Below are 20,618 nucleotides of genomic sequence, written 5' to 3' on the forward strand. Positions count from 1 at the left end.
GGTTCCTTGAAAACAGTGGGCATGCAAGAGTAGTAAGTATTTCAGTCTATATTCTTTTCAAACTGATTGACTTATATCACATAGATCTTGCATTACAACAATGATAGTGTTGGGAGTATACTCCTAGTGTTGGATAGACAACATATTTTTATATACAATAACAAATGGTTGTTGTTGTTGCTTTAAATGAGTGAATGTACTTATCAGCTGTAATTAACTCTACAATTAGAGGGAGTCAGAGCTCACTCTCTCTCTCTGCTTGTCCTATGCTTGATAACTACTTGCTCGCTTGATGACTGGAACATGAACTGCGACTGTAAGCAATTCTTTGTTCTTTGAATTGTGTTTGGATATATATCTACTATCACTGCTTGTGAAGCAATTATTAGTAGTAAAGCTACTTGTTTTTTACTAGCAGTGTCTGAAACTCTATTCATGTGCATTTTCTACTAGCAACGTTCTTTCTCTCTAGCTGTACATTCCGCTGTGCTATTTTTCTGTCTCCCAATGGAGATACCCCTAACAGATAGCATTCAATATCCTTAGAGTTTTTGGTGCTGCTTTATGGCTGTCCTTTACAGACCACACTTGGTAGCCTTATGCAAAGAACCACTTCAGCCACTATCTCCAATATTTGATGTACTTTAGATTTTTATTTTTATAGACCTTGTCAGCTGATCTTTCCCTTTGTTCCGAAAAATGTTGCACAGGCTTGCTGATGATAAAAGGTTGGACTCAGATCACAATGTTAAGTTGCTGGAGATTTTAAACAGCTGGCAATGATAAAACACTCACATCTTCCCTGACAAATCTAAGCCATACTAGTAGCTTTTAGGAACATGGTTCCTACTGAGGTAATAAACTATTCATGGGAAGGGAAAAGAATAGAATTTCAGCGGTTGTGGCACTTACTGTATTTTGAACCACATCACTGAAGATAGATTTAGTGAGAAAGCTACTATTGCAGAGGTGCAAACACATCAGTCAACATCAGTAATTGAGGAAAGCAATCAATCTAAACAGCAAGTGTTGTTATAAGTTTGGATGAATGCACCAAGCCGGTTGAAGTCCAATGATCAATTATTTTCAGAATTTGTTTAGACAATATAAAAATCAGTGCCATGTTTTGTCTGTCCAAAGAATCATATTTTCTGTAAGTTTTCATTCTGAGATAATTGTGCATTTTCTCAAATTCTTAAATTCAAGATGCCTCCACTCCAGCAATAGCAGGGATGGACATAATTCTGTTCAAGTTATCATATTTTATGTATACTAGTAGAAGGCCAGCCTAGAACTCACAATAATGGAATGGAAGTTTGAGAGAATGAAGATTGCAGGCAAAATAAAGGTGTGGAGGGTAGTCAGTCTAATAGTAAAATTTGTAAGAGGCTGCTTAAAAATATGTCTGCTTGATTGTTATGAACAACACTGTTGTTAAGAGGACAGTGTCCTCTAAAACTTGTACAAGGACTATGTAAGTAGGAATCAAAAAATATTTGTACTCCTTCATTCCAATCTTGCATTTTGACTCATTCCAACAGATAATAAAGGTTTTAAGTTCATGTGGTCATGGCAAAATCGGCATTTCAAGATTGTTATTCAATACAATACAATACAATAGTAGAGTTGGAAGGGACCTTGGAGGTCTTCTAGTCCAACCCCCTGCCCAGGTAGGAAACCCTATACCGTTTCAGGCAAATGGCTATCCAACATCTTCTTAAAGACTTCCAGTGTTGGGGCATTCACAACTCCTGGAGGCAAGCTGTTCCACTGATTAATTGTTCTAACTGTCAGGAAGTTTCTCCTCAGTTCTAAGTTGCTTCTCTCCTTGATTAGTTTCCACCCATTGCTTCTTGTTTTACCCTCAGGTGCCTTGGAAAATATATTTGTCTTTTCAAGCAATTGGGGGTTTCTTTGGGACATTTGACTAACATGACTGGGTGTTCAGCTACTAGTGGAAATTCTACCTTTTTCTCCTTTAGGAAAATTAAGGATCACTTTCCAGAAGCTGTCACATTTGAAGAAGATTACTCTAGCTGTATCAGGCAGTATACAAGTATTTCTACATCTACCCCATTTGAAAGCAGGTAAGAAAAGTGCTTTAACATCATCTTCTTGGATCTTTTTGGTAAAAGTGAAACTATGCCCTTGATTAATAATATTAATAATAATAGATTTACTTCACTATTCATAATTGGAGAGTTTCTCTTCAATAGTGAAGAAATATCCCATTAAGATTAGCATATTTGTAATGGTGTAGCATAGCCCCATTACAGATCATGTGATCCACTGTGGAATTTTGTTTGAGCTTAATTAATTTCATTCATTCTTTTTGAAATCTGGCCAAGAAAAACAATTGGGCTAGAAAATCTTTTAATTTTTTTTGCAGAGTATGGAGGACGCATTTCATCACATTCTACCAAAATGTGAAGCCCTTTCAGGCACTCTTCTAGGGTATTTATCACATTCCTCATGGTAGACAATGGACACATCTTTTGCAGATTCAGTCTTGAAGTAACTCACAATAAAGTGATTTGGCCATCAGATCCCAACCTCAGATCAACTCATGTCTGCTTCAAAACATGAATTTCTAATCGAAATTCAATAAGAACTTCTTTGCATAGGCTTATTTGGGCACAGAGCACATACTGGGAGGGCCTTACATCCAACACATGCCTGCCTCTTTGTATGCAGTAGGGAAAGGCATGGGTACTTTTCCTACTGCCTCATTATTGCCTGGCTTTTTTGCAAATATTTGTTATTTTATACCAGGAAGCATTCTTGTAGTAAGAAAGTCCAATATTATTACAATAATACATGAGACAAAAAGTCATTATTAAGATCTACAAATTAACCCAAAACTGCTAGTTGAATCATTTCCCAGTTTTTCATATGACTCATAAAATTTGTAACATGGTGAGGAAATTCTCTGAAAGCTTTTTGGCAGATGTGACCAGTAGCTAAGAATCATATAATACCTAAGTTCATTGGGAAAGGAATAACACATGCCAAGGCTTAAACATGGGGTCAGTTTAAGATGTATTTCAGTTAGTGAGGTCAGGACTGTTCTGTAAGAAAATCAGATCAGTTTTATCCAAATATATTTTGAGTTATCCTACCTAAGACTGGAATTTAGACTATAGTTACAAAAATCTTCAAAGTCAAAAGAGGACTTTTCCCATAAGAATCAGGATCATTTGTGAACACCTCTTATTTGTATCTTCTGATTGTTAAATTCCTTTTGGCAAGATGTATTTTACGCTTTATTATATTTTATGTGGCTTTGAATTCATGTATAGTAATAGCACCTAGACTTATATACCGCTTCACATTGCTTTATAGCTTTCTTTAAGCAGTTCACAGAGTCAGCATATTGCCCCCAACAATCTGGGTCCTCATTTTACTGACCTTGGAAGGATGGATGACTGAGTCAATCTTGAGCCAATCAGGATCGAACTTCTGCCAGTGAGCAGAATTACCCTGCAATACTACATTCTAATCACCGCACCATCACAGTTCTTATACTGTATGTGTTGTTGTTATTTTAATGGTATGCTACTCTGCCATCCATCTTTAAGAGGTTGGCTGCATACATTGACTAAATAAACAAATAAAACATCCCTTAAAATTGGATTAATTAACTAATCCAGGGTTTGATTAACCTTGGAATCATATCCTACAATCCCAGCAAGTCATGCAAAGACAGGCAATTGTGGTTTTACCAGATCATCTATTTAACTTTATCTATTATATTTATATATTGTCTCTCTTCTAAGAGATAAAGGGATCCTCATTTTTATCTTTGCAATAACTGTGTAAGATCCAAAAGCCTACAATGAGAAAGAAAAGGCATTTTTCATTCAACTCAGGCAGCAAAATATTTAAACTCACCAGTGTTTAAACATCTTCCTCTCTCTGCCCCTATCCTATTTGTTGTGTCTTTGCCAGCTATTTAAACTCTGCCATTTTTGTGTATTAAGTGTTATGAAAGAAAGCATGATGAATAGGACGTTACTTTTACATTAAATCTAAGAAACCTAGAGTTAAAAAGAGCCCTTCAGGCCATTAAACTGACCCCACCCCATCCTCACTGCAGAAATCCCAGAGAGACGACTGCAAAGCGTCTCTTTGAACATACTCAGAGACTTCTTCCATCAACTGTTCTACTGTTACAAAGCGTTTTTGATCATCAAATCAGAATCTGCTTTCCAATAACTGAATTTCATTATTTTGTGTCCTGCCTGTTGGGATTATTGAGAACAGTCTTGACCATTTTCCTTCTGTGTATTTTCTCCTATGTATATTTCTCTTCTTAAAATTACATTTCTTGTGCCCTAGTCATCCTTGTTGTGCTTCTCTGAAACTGTTCTTCTTTGAAGGCTTTTTAAAGCATAGTGATGCTAACTGGGATTTAACAAATGCAGAACGAAGTGGAACAATTACTGCCTGCGATTTGGAAACTATACTTCTGTGATGCATGCAGCCTAAAATTGCATTTACCAGTTTTTGCTGCCACAGCATACTGCTGACTCATATTAAATTAGTTACCAACTGTTGTGCCAAGATTTTTTCCCCATAAATACTGTTACCAAGCCAAGTATCCCCAATCCTATACATGTGCATTTGATTTCGGTTTTCTAAGTAGAGTACTTTGCATTTGTCACTGTTAAATTTCATTATGTTATTTTCAGCCAATTTCTCCAAAGTATCAAGATTGTTTTGAATGTTATTTATTTCTTCTAGGGTGCTCCACCCACTGTGTCACTGCATATTTGATAAACATTCTGTCTACATCTTCATCCAAGTCTATATGAAAAACTTTGAAGTCTGCGAGGCCCAGGGTAGATTTTTGTGGCAACTCACATAATGCCTCTTTGTATTTTGATGAGGAATCATTAATTAGCACTCTATGAGGACAATTTTTGAACTAGCCTTTTAAAAAAATTGTACTAATTAGCCTGCATTTAATTAGTTGACTAATCAGACTGTCATGGGACACTTTGTCAAATACTTTGCTGAATGCACATGCACAAAACTCCTTTCAGACCATGATTTCAACCAGCAAAAGGAAAAATATCAGAATAGGTCAGTGTACAGTCCCAGTTAGAATCACCATCCATTCTAGTTTAGCAAAATATTTAAAGAGGAGGTTTAGGAACATTTTTCAGAACTGATCATTAAAACTGTATAGGCATTTATGGCTTGCATTAAAAACAACTTTAAACTGGATGTAATTGCAGTCAGTAGGCCCACTGAAATCTTTGGAATTTGTGTCAAGTTAGTCATGCTTAATTTAAATCCCACTGTTTTCAGTAGGTTCACTGTATATTTGACTAATTCTAATTTGAATTAAGTTGAGCAGCCCTCAGAATATAAGCAGTGGTGCAAAACAAAACTTAGAGACAAGGTAATTATACATAAAAGGCAAGCAGCAAACAGGATTCACACCATTAAAAATTCTATCTACCTAGTTTTATTTAAAAGATTGCTTCCCCTTCTACAATATATACCATCTGTTAAGATGCCATTTTAAAGGGATGGATTCAAACTTCAGCGTTTAAGAGTAGCTTGCCAATTATGTGAAAAAGCAGACGGAATCTGATAAGTAAAATCCTTTTGATAAAACATATTTGAAAGGATGTTATCAGACTCCTATTTTTTGACTACTTGGACTATCACAGGTCTCCTCATACAATAACAATTATGGACATATTGAGCCCCATAGAGTTGTAAAAACAATGTTTTTATTATTGTCTTGTTACAGCATAAGACATCCTGGCCATATTTTCTTAATTGTATTAATTATACTAAAGTATGGCTGTTCCTAAAGACTTGTATTACATAACAGTCTGTCTGTTTAGAAAGTGATATGAAAGGATTTTATTGAAGGGAAAATCTTGTATTTTAAAGATTCAGTCTCATTTCTGCCTCCAAAGTTCCAAAGAAGTAAAAGTTTGCAAGAACCTTGTAGGTGAGGTGGAGGTGGTGGTGGTGGTGCTGAGCTTTTTGTATGTGAAGTGGACTTCATTTGATAAGAACTGATGCTTCGTGCAAACTCAGCATTGCAAAGAGAGAAGTTTTAATGCCTCTGCCAGTTTATCAGGAACTACACCAGATCAGCCATTTGAGTGACCCAAATCACAAGGTTAGATTTGCAAAGCAGCCCAAACTTTTATCCAACAAACTGAAGATGGAGCGAGGGGGGAAGGAAAGGAGGGGGGAGGGAGGGAGGGAGGGAGGGAGAAAGCTGTCCCTTCCCTAGACTCCAGTCATTTGAGAAATATATCAGAACATTATGTCTACATTCCAGGTATGGTTCTTTTGTGTAATAAGTTAATTTAGTTGAGGAAACAACAACAAATAGTTTAATCACAACCCTGGGCAATTTAGTATAATTTCCTCATCATAAACTGTTAGATGCAATAAAACAAATGTTCAATCATATGGCGGCTACAAAATGATATGATGTCAACTAAAGTGAACAGCCATATCTATTTTTAAAAAAAACCTAGCATGCCCAACTGTGTTTGATTTTTACCTCTGGCAAATATTTTAAAAGAAAAGCTAAACTTTGGCTTTCTTGCAATTTTTTATAAAAGAAAACAATAGAGATTGATTACAAATTGTGCTAAAGCATAGTTTGTTTATGATTTCTAAATAAGCCACAATTATCCAAATTAACATCACACTAATTTATAAACCATATTTTGCAAATTTTCATTCATATATCTCACTAAATGAAAACCAAATTAATCATATTGTTTAAGAATATATAAACTCAGTGATTCCCAGGGGATATATAGCAAATTGAAGACTATGGCAACTAGACCAGTTCCCCATAAGATTGCCTAATATATTGTATATTCTGGACAGCTGCTTCCTGCAAGGAAACTTCAGCACAGCAGTTTTCTACAAATTTGTGGACCAAGAGATGATGGGATTAGCCAACTTGCTCATAACTGCAGTAGATCACTAAGTTTGCAATCCTCACTTATTAATCACATTTGAATAGGCTGAGAATTGGAGTGTCTAAATGTAAAACCAATATGCTCAAGTGGAGGCTCTTTGTGGATAGCAACATGCTATGTGAATGTGAATTATTTTTGGTCAATGACAAAACCAAGAAGGAGGCTTCATTCTGTCATTTTAAAATTTGATCTAGACATGGAAGAAGAAGTACATTTAGAAATTAACTACTACTCACTGCTCATTAACTACCTGTAAGTTATTAGAGACCTTTGGAAGGACAACTGTGAAAATATCAGGTTAGTGTTCATGGGTCAGCAAATTCATATAATTCCAAATGAAAGAAAATTTAACTATAAACGTAAAAACATAAAGAATCTTAAGTGAACGGCAAAAAGCTAACTACAATTTTCATCTTAGAAAGTTATAAAAGGACTAAAAGTTCAGATAAAGTTGGAATTTTAAAACTTTCACAATAAGATTTTAAAGCTGATGTTGAGTCCTCTGAAAATGGTATATGCTGAGCAGGATGATCTTCTTCTCCTGCTAACTAACAGCTGATTTTGATGCCAAAGCTGGCTCTTTGGTGATATATTCGCCAGATTTGAAAGGGAGCAATTAGGAATGACTCAAGATGACCCTTGGATGATGGTGGACCTATCTGGGAAGTGGAATCTCAACAGTTGCAATTTTTGGCAGGAACAGCCTCCTGTTTCTCCCAGGAACAGATTTGGTTTCCATCTTTTTCTTTCAGTTATTTGTTTTAAGAACAATTTGGTTTTAATTGCACATTTTTCTTTTTCTTTTTCATTTTGATTCTTATCTTTAAATGTTAATTAACTGATTGAATGCTGATTTATTTTAACCCCTTATTGGATTTTAACATGAATTCTTGCCATTTTTTTACTGCTTTATTTTGCTGTTAAGAATCATTTTTGCTTTCTCTGTTTGGAAGTCATTGGTGGAAAATTTCATTTTTTTCTATTCATTTCTATTGTGGGAAATATTATCTCAACGTTCTTTGAGGTCATTTTCTTATGCTATATCTAATTCCCCTGTCCTTGAGAGGAACTGTTGATGCTTAATTGTAAAAGCTCAGTTGTAGGAGAGTCTTGGACTATATTAAAAAAATGCAAACAATGCATCAACTTGAGGATAAAGCCCTTTGGGAGAGCCTTTGGGGGAAATGCTTTTCAATTTCTAAGTTCAAACTGAAAACTTGAATAAAAATTTGATAAAATAACAACAATTTTAAATCAACCCTAAGATAATATCTAGATACAAGTAAGAGCAGTTAAACCAGACTTAAAATTGGACAGTTTGGGATCTAATTTGTTGGTGGCAGATTTGAAGGAGAAGAAAACCGCAGGCTTGTTGGAGAAGGTTAAAAAACTGCAGCCTTGTTGGAGAAGACTAAAGGCAACATGGATTCTAAAGACTTAGAGTTGACAGAACTGATGAGTGATGAACTGGACTTTCTTAAGAAAAATGATGGGGATTGGGGAATGGACATTATATTTAACTGGAAAACAAATGTTAAGAGATATGTTTCAATCTGTAGGACTTTTTTTAAAAAAACAAATGCTGCTGAGATATCTATAATAGTGACTTATGATGTCAGGGGATGAGACAGATCCCAGTTAAAGGAAAAGCCTTATTATTAACAATCAAATAAGTATGTTTCATCCTGGACAGACCAGAGACAGTGGTAGTTTATGGTAGAGTAGAAGCTGTTGTGGACTTTATGTGAGTGAAATACAACAATAAATTGTTAATAGAGGGATTTGAAGTTTAACTTTGTTGTTGACTTTACCTGCTAATTGCATTAGCATCCTTCAGTCTCAAAAGACTATGGTACCATGCTCTGGCTGCATGCAAAGCTGGAGTGTCCTCTCCAGAGCATGAGGCCTGGGTAGATTAATATGGAGGATAGGCAGTTACCCAAGCAGCAGATCCCCCCTCTCCACATCACTGAAATAGTCCAATGGAATGGCAGAGCCAATACGATTGGTTCCAGCTGTGTCGCAGGAATTACTGTACGAACTACTTCCAGCACTCTGGCTCTGGATTTTGCCTCCAGGTTGACTCCTGAAGCCTTTTCCAGTAGTGGATATAGCCACAAGGCAGTGGAGGTTTGTAATCAGAGTTTCCCTTCTCCTAGAAGATGGTTCTGCCACTTTATCTGCCATTGGGGTGTAGAGTCCTCTTCTACCTTCAAAACTGTTGACTGTCTTCTCCTGTAACCCTGGAAAGGGGCCCTTACAAGGTACTACCAGCTGGACCAGCTGGACCAGAGTTTTTTAAGGAGGTGTTACTCCTCCATCACTCACCCTTTGTCCTGGTTTGTGACAGGCAGAGCCTGGCTTCCCAAATGTTGGGTCCAGGATGGCAGGTTTACCTCTTAATCATGCTTATATATAAACACAATAAATAGATGTCAGGTCAAATTGGTTGGATAAACAGAGTTGTAGAAGTTCATAAACTGTGAGTGTACATGTGCAGCCCTCCCAAGTCCCGTTTTCACTGGCAGAGGGTTGTAGGAGGCCATCACAGTCGAAAATGGAGCTCAGGAGCCTATTTTTGCTGGCAGAGCGCTCACACAACCCTAATGCGGCCCTCAATGAAATCGAGTTTGACACCCCTGTCTTAACAACTCTTAGGTCCTTGGTTAGGACTTGAACTGTTAAGTTTTTACCAGTCCCAGACTGTGAATCAAATTGAAGATTAACCATAGTAGTAGTAGTAATAGTAGTAGTCGTCGTCGTCATCATCATCATCTAATGAACAAAAAGCTGAAAAATAGTTTACACAAAAAATACAACCTGGAGGAAAAAACAATAATGGAAATCATGGAAGAACTGAAACAATGTGTAATAGCAACAGCAAAAAAATTGAAAGATACAAAGGATGACTAAAACAATATCATGAAAATGTCCAGTTCAGAAGAAACCAACACCTCTTCTACCAGTCTCTTGATGAAAATCGAGTTCCAAACTAATGTTCACCCATGTAAAGAAAAAACCTTGAACTTTTGGAGAGAACTGTGGAAAAACCCAGTGGAACACAACAAAACTGCCTCCTGGATCAAAGATATTCAACAACAAACAATACAAAACAAAATGGAAAATGTTGCAATAAAAACTGACATGGTTGCAAACAAGCAAAGAAGGTCAAGAACTGGAGTGCACCTGGCCTGGACAGACTACATGGATACTGGCTAAAACACCTGACCAGCCTCCATCATCGCATGGCCATTAAATTTGACCAAATGCTTTAAAATGCAACAAGCAAAGAATGGTTAACAGCTGGTCAAACATACTTGATAATGAAAGATCCAGAAAAGGGCACAGAACCAAGCAACTGTCACCCAATTACTTGTCTGCCAACAACATTCAAACTTTTTACAAGAATACTGACAAATTCAGTATTCAATCATCTGATAGAAAACAGTTTGTATCCAGAAGAACAAAAAATCAAGAGAAACAAAAGATCAGTTGCTCATTGACAAAATGGTACTAAAATACAAAATGAAGAAAAACATATTTAAATATGGCGTGCAATGTTCCCTCTAAGGTGCGTGGCTCCACGGCCGCACATGTGGCAAGAAAACACTGCGCAGCAGTTTTCAACTGCCGTGCAGTGATTTCTACTGCCACAGGCTCCAGAAGCTGGGGAGGTCCTTTGCAGGCAGCTAGAACTGGCCACCCGCAAAGGACCTCCCCGGACTTGTTTTGATGAGCACGGGGCGACTGATGGTAGTTGTGAAGCCCCAAAGGCCCCGCTGCCACCGGAATAACTGCTGCCACCACCTCCTCCTCTAACAGCACTGCCGGATTTGCCCCCCGGCACTGCGGCTGAGGTGAAGCCGCCAAAGCTCCAGCTGGCATCCCACGTGTGGCAGCGGTGCCTCCCCCTCCGCTCGGAGCACCTGAGCTGAGCCTCATGTCACCCCTGCCCCCTCCTCCTCCGCTGTGCTTTTGAGGAGCCATGAGGCTGCAGGAGCCAGTAGGAAGGCGACGGAGGGAGGTGGGATCAGGGGAAAAAAAGGCCTCATGGCTTATCAAAAGCACGGTGGAGGAGGAGGGGGCAGGGGTAATGTGGGGCTGAGCTCAGGTGCTCCGAGCGGAGGGGGAGGCGCTGCTGCCATGGGTGGGGGCACCAGAGGGAGCTTTGCTGGCTTCACCTCAGCCGCAGCGCCGGGCAGCAAAGGTGGTGGTGCTTTTGGAGGAGGAGGAGGAGGAGGAGGAGGAGGAGGAGGAGGAGGAGGAGGAGGAGGAGGAGGAGGAGGAGGTGGCAGCAGTTATTCTGGTGGCGGCAGGGGCCACGATGAAGAAACCAAAGATGGAGCAGATCCATGCAGATGACGTCACTGCAACATGACTGGAGGAGGAATTCTGGGAGTTAAAGTCCACAAGTCTTAAAGCTGTCAAGTTTGAAGACCCCTGCGTTTTTTTTTTCTAAAGGGTTAGGGGTGCAAGGATCTTGTAACTTGACAGCTTTAAGACTTGCATGCTTCAATGCCAGAGTTCCTGAGCCAACATGACTGGAGGAGGAATTCTGGGAGTTGAGGTCCACAAGTCTTAAAGCTGTCAAGTTTGAACACCCTTGGGGTTTTTTTCTAAAGGGTTAGGGGTGCAAGGGTCTTGTAACTTGACAGCTTTAAGACTTGCACACTTCAATGCCAGAGTTCCTGAGCCAACATGACTGGAGGAGGAATTCTGGGAGTTGAAGTCCACAAGTCTTAAAGCTGTCAGGTTTGAAGACCCCTGGGTTTTTTTTCTAAAGGGTTAGGGGTGCAAGGGTCTTGTAACTTGGCAGCTTTAAGACTTATGTGCTTCAAATGCCAGAGTTTCTGAGCTAACATTTTGGTTGCTAAGCAGGAGCGTTGTTAAGTGATACTGATATTATATATCACTTTTAATTAAGTGGGTACCTTGAAGAAACATAACTTTGAGTTTCAAATAATACTGATTTCGTTGTTGTCTTAGGTAACATCTGTGAAAAAAAGTCAGGTGCTCAGGCATGAAAATGTGCCGCTCAAACAATATACTTTTCTGCTCACATTGAAAAAAAATTAGAGGGAACATTGATGGCGTGGATTACAAGAAAGCATTTGACTCATTACCCCACAGCTGGATTAACCTGTCTGAAAAACTTTTGAATCAGCAAAAATATTTGTACATTTTTGAAAGCAAATATGCAAAAATGGAAAACAGTTTTAACAGCAAATGGGGTGAACATTGGTGAGGTCAACATCAGAGGAGGAATCTTCCAGGGGGACTCACTTTCACCACTACTGTTCAACATCACATTAATTCCACTGCCAATAATCCTATCAAACACAAAACTGGGATACCAAATCTCAAGCGAACATGATAAGATAAATCATCTACTATACATGAACGACTTTAAAATGTATACAAAAAGCCCCACTGAACTTAAATCAATACTCAACACAGTTCTATTGTTCAGCAGCGACATCAAAATAAACTTTGGACTTGAAAAATGTGCTATATTATCCATGCGGCAAGGAAAAATGGAAAAAACAGAAGGAATAGAACTGGGAAATGGAAACATAGTTAAAGCATTAGCAAAGGATGATGGTTACAAGTACCTAGGCATATTGGAAGCAGATAACATCTTGAATGGAAAAGTCAAAGAGTCAACACAAAAGGAATACATCAGGAGGGTCTGCAAAATATTAGAATCAAAGCTGAATGCTGGAAATATAATTAAAGCCATTAATACATAGGCAGTTCCAGTGATACGCTACTCAGCTGGAATCAGACTTTGGCTGAACTAGAAAACTTGGACCGGGAAACACGCAAACTTTTGAATATGTACCACACTTTACTTCCACAAAGTGACATTGACAGGAAAAATAGGGAGCAAGGGGCTATTGCAAATCCATCAAACTGTAAAAGAAGAAAAATGAAGTTTGAATGATTATGCGAACCAAAGAACAGAAAAAATACTGCAGGTTGTGAAAACGGAGATCGTTATAAAAACAACAGAAACAAAGGCAGAATACAAGGAAAAATGCTGGATGACAGATTAAATAGATGGAAAACCAAAGCTTTGTATGGACAACAGTTGAAAAGCATTGAAGGAAAATGTGATGACAACCTTACATGGGCATGACTTAAGATGGAAACCATCAAGAAAGAAACAGAAAGTGTAATACTCGCTGCTCAAGAACGAGCACTACAAACTAATGCCATGAAAGCAAAGATACAAAAATGTACCGGCAATCCAAACTGCCAACTTTGCAACGATAAAGTCAAAACTTTAATTTAATATGTGAATGCAGAAAAATCACACAAACTGATTACAAAACTAGATATGACCGAGTTGCTAAATAAATCCACTGGTCATTATTTTAAAAAGTACAATTTACCTGTATCTAGAAAGTCAAGGGAATATAAAGTAGAAAAGGTTATCGAAAATGAGAAGGTGAAGATCTTGTGGGACTTTCAAATACAGATGGATCATCATTTGGAACACAACATGCCAAATGTCACAGTTGTTGAAAAACGAAACGTACAATTTATTGATATTGCAGTACAAGGAAATGCCAGAGTTGAAGAAAAAGAACTGGAAAAAATCATGAAATACCACGACCTGGTCATCAACACTACGTGATTATGGATGAAACATGTAATAGTGCTACCCATTGTCATTGGGGCACTTGGTACCATGTCCAAGAATTCTATAAGATACATCAACAAATTGCAGTTTCCTGCAATAACACCAGCGGAACTGCAAAAAACTGTGCTACTCGGAACATTGTATGTTTTAAGAAGGTACTTGATTGATACCTAGGATGCTGGCAACAACCCATATCAACCATTATTGTGGTTGCCATTAATGGTATTTGTGATGCATTTTTGAATGTTCAGGGTGGCTGAGTTTTAAGTTTAATGAATAGAGATGATGATGATGATGATGATGATGATGATGATGATGATGATGGTGGTGGTGGTGGTGGTGATGATGATGATGATGATGATGATGATGATAATAATAATAATAATAATAATAATAATAATAATAATAATAATAATAATAATAATACAAACTCTGCCATTGCCGGTCCCAAGCCCGGATGAGAAAGGAGGAGGGTTGGGGTCAGGTTGGCAACCTGGCCCCATAAAAACTCGCCAACCCATACAATATGGTAAAAGAAATGACTAAAAATTCTATACCGCATCGGTCGTCGCGTGGGTTAACAAGGGCCATGGCGGATGTTGAGGTCCCTGGGCATCTGTCAACAAGTGGGCCACAAGTGGACCAGCCAACAAAATGACATAAATATAGTTCAGATGAAGATCATGCCATAATGGCCTGTTATTACAACTCAGAGCCAAAAAAAAGAGGTTACTTAAAGCGAATGTATGATTTATGGAAACAACAATATCCAGATTTAAATGTTAGTGAACAACGACTAGCAGATCAAAGGTGATTTATTATATGGAATAAAGTGTTTAGCGAAATTCAGGCAAATTGCAAAACCAAAAAAACAACATCACAAGAGGAATTAACTGATACTCAAGACACAACTAAAGAAATCGTAGTAGAACTCCCAGAGGAAGCTGTCGGAGAGGAAATAACAACACTACCACCAGAACCAGTTACCATTGAACCAACTGATGAACCAACTCAAAAACAAAAAGAACTGAAGGACAAGATCATGGAGCATTTTCTGGCTAGTGAGGAAAGGCAATGATTACCATCATTAAAACTATTCCTAAGAAAATTTTGGGGCCTATCATGAAAATGGTTAATGCAGTGCTTTCAACAATTGAATCTGGATCCATCTTGGAAACGAATCAGTTAATGTACATTGCAGCTGTAATAGTCACTAATGAACTAGGCATTAAAATCAAAGCACCTGAGCACACAATGGAAAAAGCATCAAAGCCAAAGTAGAAAATCCGATTAGAACAAAAAAGTCAAAAAATTAAGGGCAGATGCTAGCAACTTAAAGAACATGCATGAGCAATGGCTTAAAAACAGCAAAATCATAGATCAGCTAATCAGAAGATATAGATTGGATACAAGAAACATCAATGAAGCTGTAGAGATTGTAAAACAGCAGATAACAGCAACAGCTAGAAAAATTGAGAGATATGAGGCACGAATCATCCAATAAAAAACAAAATCAACAATTTCGATCAGATCAATGGCGTTTTTATCAAAATCTTAATGCGAATGGTGACACCAAAAGAGAAAAACCAGAAAAGCAGGCAACAGTTGAATTCTGGAAAGTATTGTGGGAAAATGCAAAGGACTACTTATTGCAAAGTGGATACATGACTTTGAGAAAAGCATTGGTAACAAACAAATGCAAGTATTAGAAATAACAACTGAGACAGTCAAAAATCGAGTAAAAAAAGTAAAGAATTGGACATCACCTGGAAATGACCAATTACATGGTTTCTGGCTCAAATATCTGACCAGTTTACATGCAATATTGGCCAGGCAACTGAATGAAATTTTACAAAATGGTCAAATTGATGAATGGTTGACAACTGGAAAAACATACTTGATTCAGAAAGATGCAACTAAAGGAACAATACCTGAAAACTACAGACCAATAACATGCTTGGCAACAACCTTCAAATTACTCACAGGCATTATTGCAGATAATATTATGGATTATTTGGAAACAAACAACATCTTGCCAGTAGAGCAAAAAGGCAACAAAAGAAGGAGCAGGGGCACAAAAGATCAGCTCCTGATTGATAAAATGATATTAGAAAATTGTAAGAAAAGAAAAACGAACTTGAATATGGTCTGGATTGATTATAAAAAGGCATTCGACTCATTGCCACATAGTTGGATCATAAAATGCTTAGAAACAACTGGCATTAGCAAAAATATTACATCCTTCACTGAAAAGGCGATGAAACAAAGGAGAACCGAGTTGGCAGCAGGGAATGAGAACTACTGAATGGTTAATATAAGCGAGGAATTTTCTAGGGTGATTCACTTTCACCTCTTCTCTTCATCATCGCGATGATCCCACTATCGGTAATCTTTAAAAAAATGAAATTAGGTTACCAAAGAAGCTGAAAAAAATTCGCATTTATCTTATATGGATGATTTGAAACTCTATGGTAAGTCAGAAATAGAAATCCAATCACTGAAAAACACAGTCCGAGTATTCAGCACCGATATTTCAATGCAGTTTGGCATGGGAAAATGTGCCACTGTATCCATAAAAAGGGGCAAAATCACTGCATGTGACGGAATTGAAATGCCCAATGGCCAACTAATTAAATGCAACGAAAATGAAGCCTACAAATACTTAGGCATTCTGCAGTTGGATAACATCAAACATGGAGAAGTAAAAACTATTGTCAGGAGAGAATACACTAACAGAGTCAGGAAAATTTTGAAATCTAAATTAAACGGTGGAAATACAATCAAGGCCATAAATACTTGGGCACTACTAGTTATAAGATACACAGCTGGTATAGTTAACTGGACACAAGCTGATTTGGACATTTTGGACTGAAAAACCAGGAAACTAATGACAATGCATTACAGTTTACATCCACGTGGTGACACTGATAGATTATACCTGCCCCTAAAATCAGGTGGAAGAGGATTATTACAAGTGAAGCAAATAGTTGAAGAAGAAAAACATGCACTGGCTGATTATTTAAAAGAAAGTCAAGAACATCTATTAATCGAAGTAAAGAACAAAAATCTACTGAAGACCCAACAGACGAAACAAGAATACAGAAAAGATGTGATAAAATCAAGAATGGAGAGTTGGCAGAACAAAGCATTGCATGGTCAATTTCTGGGAAAAATAAAAGATAAAGTGGACAGTGAAAAAACTTGGTTATGGTTAACAACAGGTACATTAAAGAAAGAAACAGAGTCACTAATCCTGGCTGCGCAAGAGCAAGCTATCTGAACAAATGCCATTAAGGCCAAAATCGAAAAATCCTCTGTTGATGCCAAATGCAGATTCTGCAAAGAAGTTGATGAAACTGTTGACCACATACTCAGCTACTGTAAAAAAATTGCGCAGACTGATTATAAATTGCCGCACAATTCAATAGCACAAATGATCCACTGGAATTTGTGCAAAAATTATAATATTAAAACAACAACAAACTGGTGGGAATATAGACCTGAAAAAGTCCCCGAAAATCAGATGGTCAAGATCCTATGGGATTTTCGTATACAAACGGACAAAATACTGGCGCATAACACGCCAGACATCACACTGGTTGAGAAAAATAAGGTTACAATCATAGACATCGCAATGCCAGGTGATAGCAGCATCGACGAGAAGGAACATGAAAAAATCACGAAATACCAGGACCTAAAAATTGAGATTCAACGATTATGGCACAAACCAGCAGTGGTAATTCCAGTGGTAATCTGCACACTGGGTGCTATTCCAAAAGCACTGGAATTACATTTAAAACAGCTAAAACTTGACAAAATCACCATCAGTCAAATGCAAAAAGCTGCACTGCTTGGATCCGCACGTATATTACGAAAATACGACGTCCTATGCCCCTGGGGTGGAGCCCGACTAGTAATCAATGCCAAATCTGGCAAAACAACTGGCCGCTGTGATACAATTGTATAATAATAATAATAATATTAATATTATTAATATTATTAATATTAATAATAATAATAATAATAATAATAATAATAATAATAATAATAATAATAATAATAATAATAATAATAATATATGTTGTTACAGATAAACAGTACTTCATTCTATAAAATTATCCACAGATTGGCATGTTTGCAATCTAAAATATCAGTCATTTCCACCATTTGTCAAAACCTAGTAAGACAGTCATAAACTTTCAAGGTTGTAGCCCATTTCAACTTGGCTTCAGATTTATTCTTGCAGTACCTAGTATATTTACTAGGATGTCATACATTTCCTCCTTCCTTCTTAAGTCACATAAGCAGATGATCATTCAATCCTTACAAAATTCATAAACTTTCATCTTTAGTGGAACTAATTCACGAGCATTTCCCAAACTGGTTCCCTAAAGGTTTGTTAGGACTTCAACATTCAACCAGCTGGAAACTGACTTCTCAGTACTTCTGAAGTCGATCAGGTTGGAGATGTTTCAGCAAAGAGCAAAGAGCAGCTATGAATCAAAAAGTTACCGGTACATTAAATGTACCCAAGTGATTGGGAATCCATGCGGTGACTATTGCAGGTACAAAGCAAAATTCCACACTTCAATATTTTTCCAAATGAGTTTACAGAGTGCATGTTAGTCATAGAGTTTTTCTTAACATGTACACACTGAGTAATACCTCCTTGAACAGAAGGAAAAAATGAGTATGTTATGTATAGAACAGAATAGGGGTTTTCTTTATGCAGTCAGTTGTGATTTAATTTGCTAATGCACTATCCTTAGAGTACTGATCAAGTTTAATTTTGTCACTCTCTAAAAGTAAGTAATGTTTTGTTTTAGCTGGCAGAGGCATAAAAGTTGGGCTGTACTGTCCAACTCTTATACAGAACAAAATAATCTCCTATCAATTTACCAAATATAAAAAGGATATATTTATTCCTTTGATTTGTCTTTGTCTATATCTGTCTTCTGCCAGTTGTAATCTAAAACTTCAGAATTGGATACTGAAACTGCTGTCAGAGCAGAGATGCTTGCCTTGCAAAATAATATTGCTGCAAAGTCAAAATATGTAATTTAAATTTGGTCTAGCCTTATTGATCCAACAAATTTCCTGGAGACTTAAATGTTTTTGGAAAGTCAACAATACAAATAAACATAAATATTATCTGCAAAATGCATCGCGGATTACCGTGAATTTATGAATGTATGGATACTATGGCACAGAGATTGGGAAGAGGAAAAGGCTATAGTTGTGGGTTATGTTAAGCTTATGGTATATACATGTCTACGATTATGTATGTTTAAGAATTGTGTGGTTATCTTCATCCTTGCCATACTACCATGATGATGTTTTACTTGCTGTTCATTTTCTTCTCAAGAAGATTATTGTTCTATGATCAAAACTAGAGGTCCATCGAGGCATCTCAAAAACATCCCACTAACCATTTTTATAGGACATTGAGTCTTTGCCTCATCTCCTGCCAATTGCAGAGGCACCATATGTTCATATTTACCTGCCCCAATGTCATAATGTGCTTCTGCTTCTCTTAGAAGTCTTACTGTACAATCATTCTACAATACTTTATTGAAAATGTTGGCGAGAAGATGGTCAGGAAATGACATCAGTTGAGCTTCTATCCATCATTTTAATGTACTAGAATCAAGCACCTCTGCTCAAGTAACTTAGGGCTCCCCTCTAGAGCCATTTTGTTATAGGCTGAAGGAGAGATTAGGCCCTTGGCTTCAGTAGAGGCATCACAAGCACCATTCAGCAATTATGCAAGTCCTGGAAGAGCAGTAGACCTATGAGTCACAATGGCACAGTGGTTAGAGTACAGTTAGAGGCTACTTCTGCTGATAGCTGGATGCCTGCAATTTGGCAGATTGAATCTCACCAGGCTCAAGGTTGACTCAACCTTCCATCCTTCTGAGGTCTGTAAAATGAGGTTCCAGATTGTTGGGTGCAATGTGCTGACTGTAAACTGCTTAGAGAGGGCTATAAAGCACTGCAAAGGGATGTATAGACCTGGTTGGGCCACGAGGGAGGTCTTCCAAAGGGATATATAGACCTGGTTGGGCCACGAGGGAGGTCTTCCCCTCCTGGAAATGTGCCCACCAGGCTACCGAGTATTTCACCAGCCCCGGGCCCAGGGAAGGGGCGGTGGGGTGGCAGTAATTATTCGGGAGGACTTAGAGCCGAGGGAGTCTACTGTGCCACAGACGTCCGGATGTGAATCCCTTGTTGTGAAATGGGGCCCTGGGAGACAGTTGGGCCTGCTGATAGTATACCTGGCTCCTCGCTATACATCAGCGGCCCTGCCCGAACTCCTCGAGCTGATCGCATCGGTGACGGTTGAGACCCCCAAACTTTTAGTGATGGGGGATTTTAACCTGCCATCGATGGGAGAAGCATCAGAGGGGGTTCGGGAGTTCATGGCTTCCATGACAGCCATGGACCTGACTCAAATGATTCAGGGCCCGACACATGAGGGAGGACACACTCTGGACCTTGTTTTTGTCTCTGGCCAGTGGCTGAGTGATCTGGGAGGAGGGGACTTAACCATCACTCCCCTGTCATGGTCAGATCACTCACTCCTTCGTCTTGACTTCCCTGGTGCTACCTCCCGCTGCGGGGAGGCGGAACCGGAAAGTACCAGATGGTTCCGCCCCAGGTGCCTGATGGAACCTGATAGGTTCCAGACGGAGCTTGGGCTACCTCCTGTAACCTTGACCCGCCCCCGGGTAGAGGACCTGGTGGTCGCGTGGAATAATGCGACTACCGGGGCCTTGAACCGGGTGGCACCTTTGCGGCCTCTCCGGTGGCAACGATCCACCCTGGCCCCTTGGTTTACCGAGGAACTAAGGGTGATGAAATACCGCAAGAGACGTCTAGAGAGTCGTTGGAGATCCTCTCGCTCCGAATTTGATCGAACACAGGCACGAGCCCATTTAAGGACGTACCTTGTGGCATTGAGAGTGGCCAAACGCCAATATTGTGCCACTCTCATTGCATCCGCG

The 20,618-nt window shown here is 38.5% G+C and overlaps 1 long non-coding RNA gene across 3 annotated transcripts in view; it reads left to right on the forward strand.

The window, feature by feature from the left end:
• The first annotated feature begins 237 nt into the window (after positions 1 to 237).
• Positions 238 to 20,618, forward strand: part of LOC309386169 — a 39,011-nt gene continuing 18,630 nt past the window's right edge. For all 3 annotated transcript variants that reach the window (XR_014174361.1, XR_014174362.1, XR_014174363.1), the window contains exons 1-2: positions 238 to 316; positions 1,983 to 2,087. This is a non-coding gene — a long non-coding RNA (uncharacterized lncRNA). The remainder of the gene's footprint in view (positions 317 to 1,982; positions 2,088 to 20,618) is intronic.

The sequence above is a fragment of the Natrix helvetica genome (assembly GCF_964273705.1).
Source record: "Natrix helvetica genome assembly, chromosome: 2".
In the NCBI taxonomy this organism is placed as follows: domain Eukaryota; kingdom Metazoa; phylum Chordata; class Lepidosauria; order Squamata; family Natricidae; genus Natrix; species Natrix helvetica.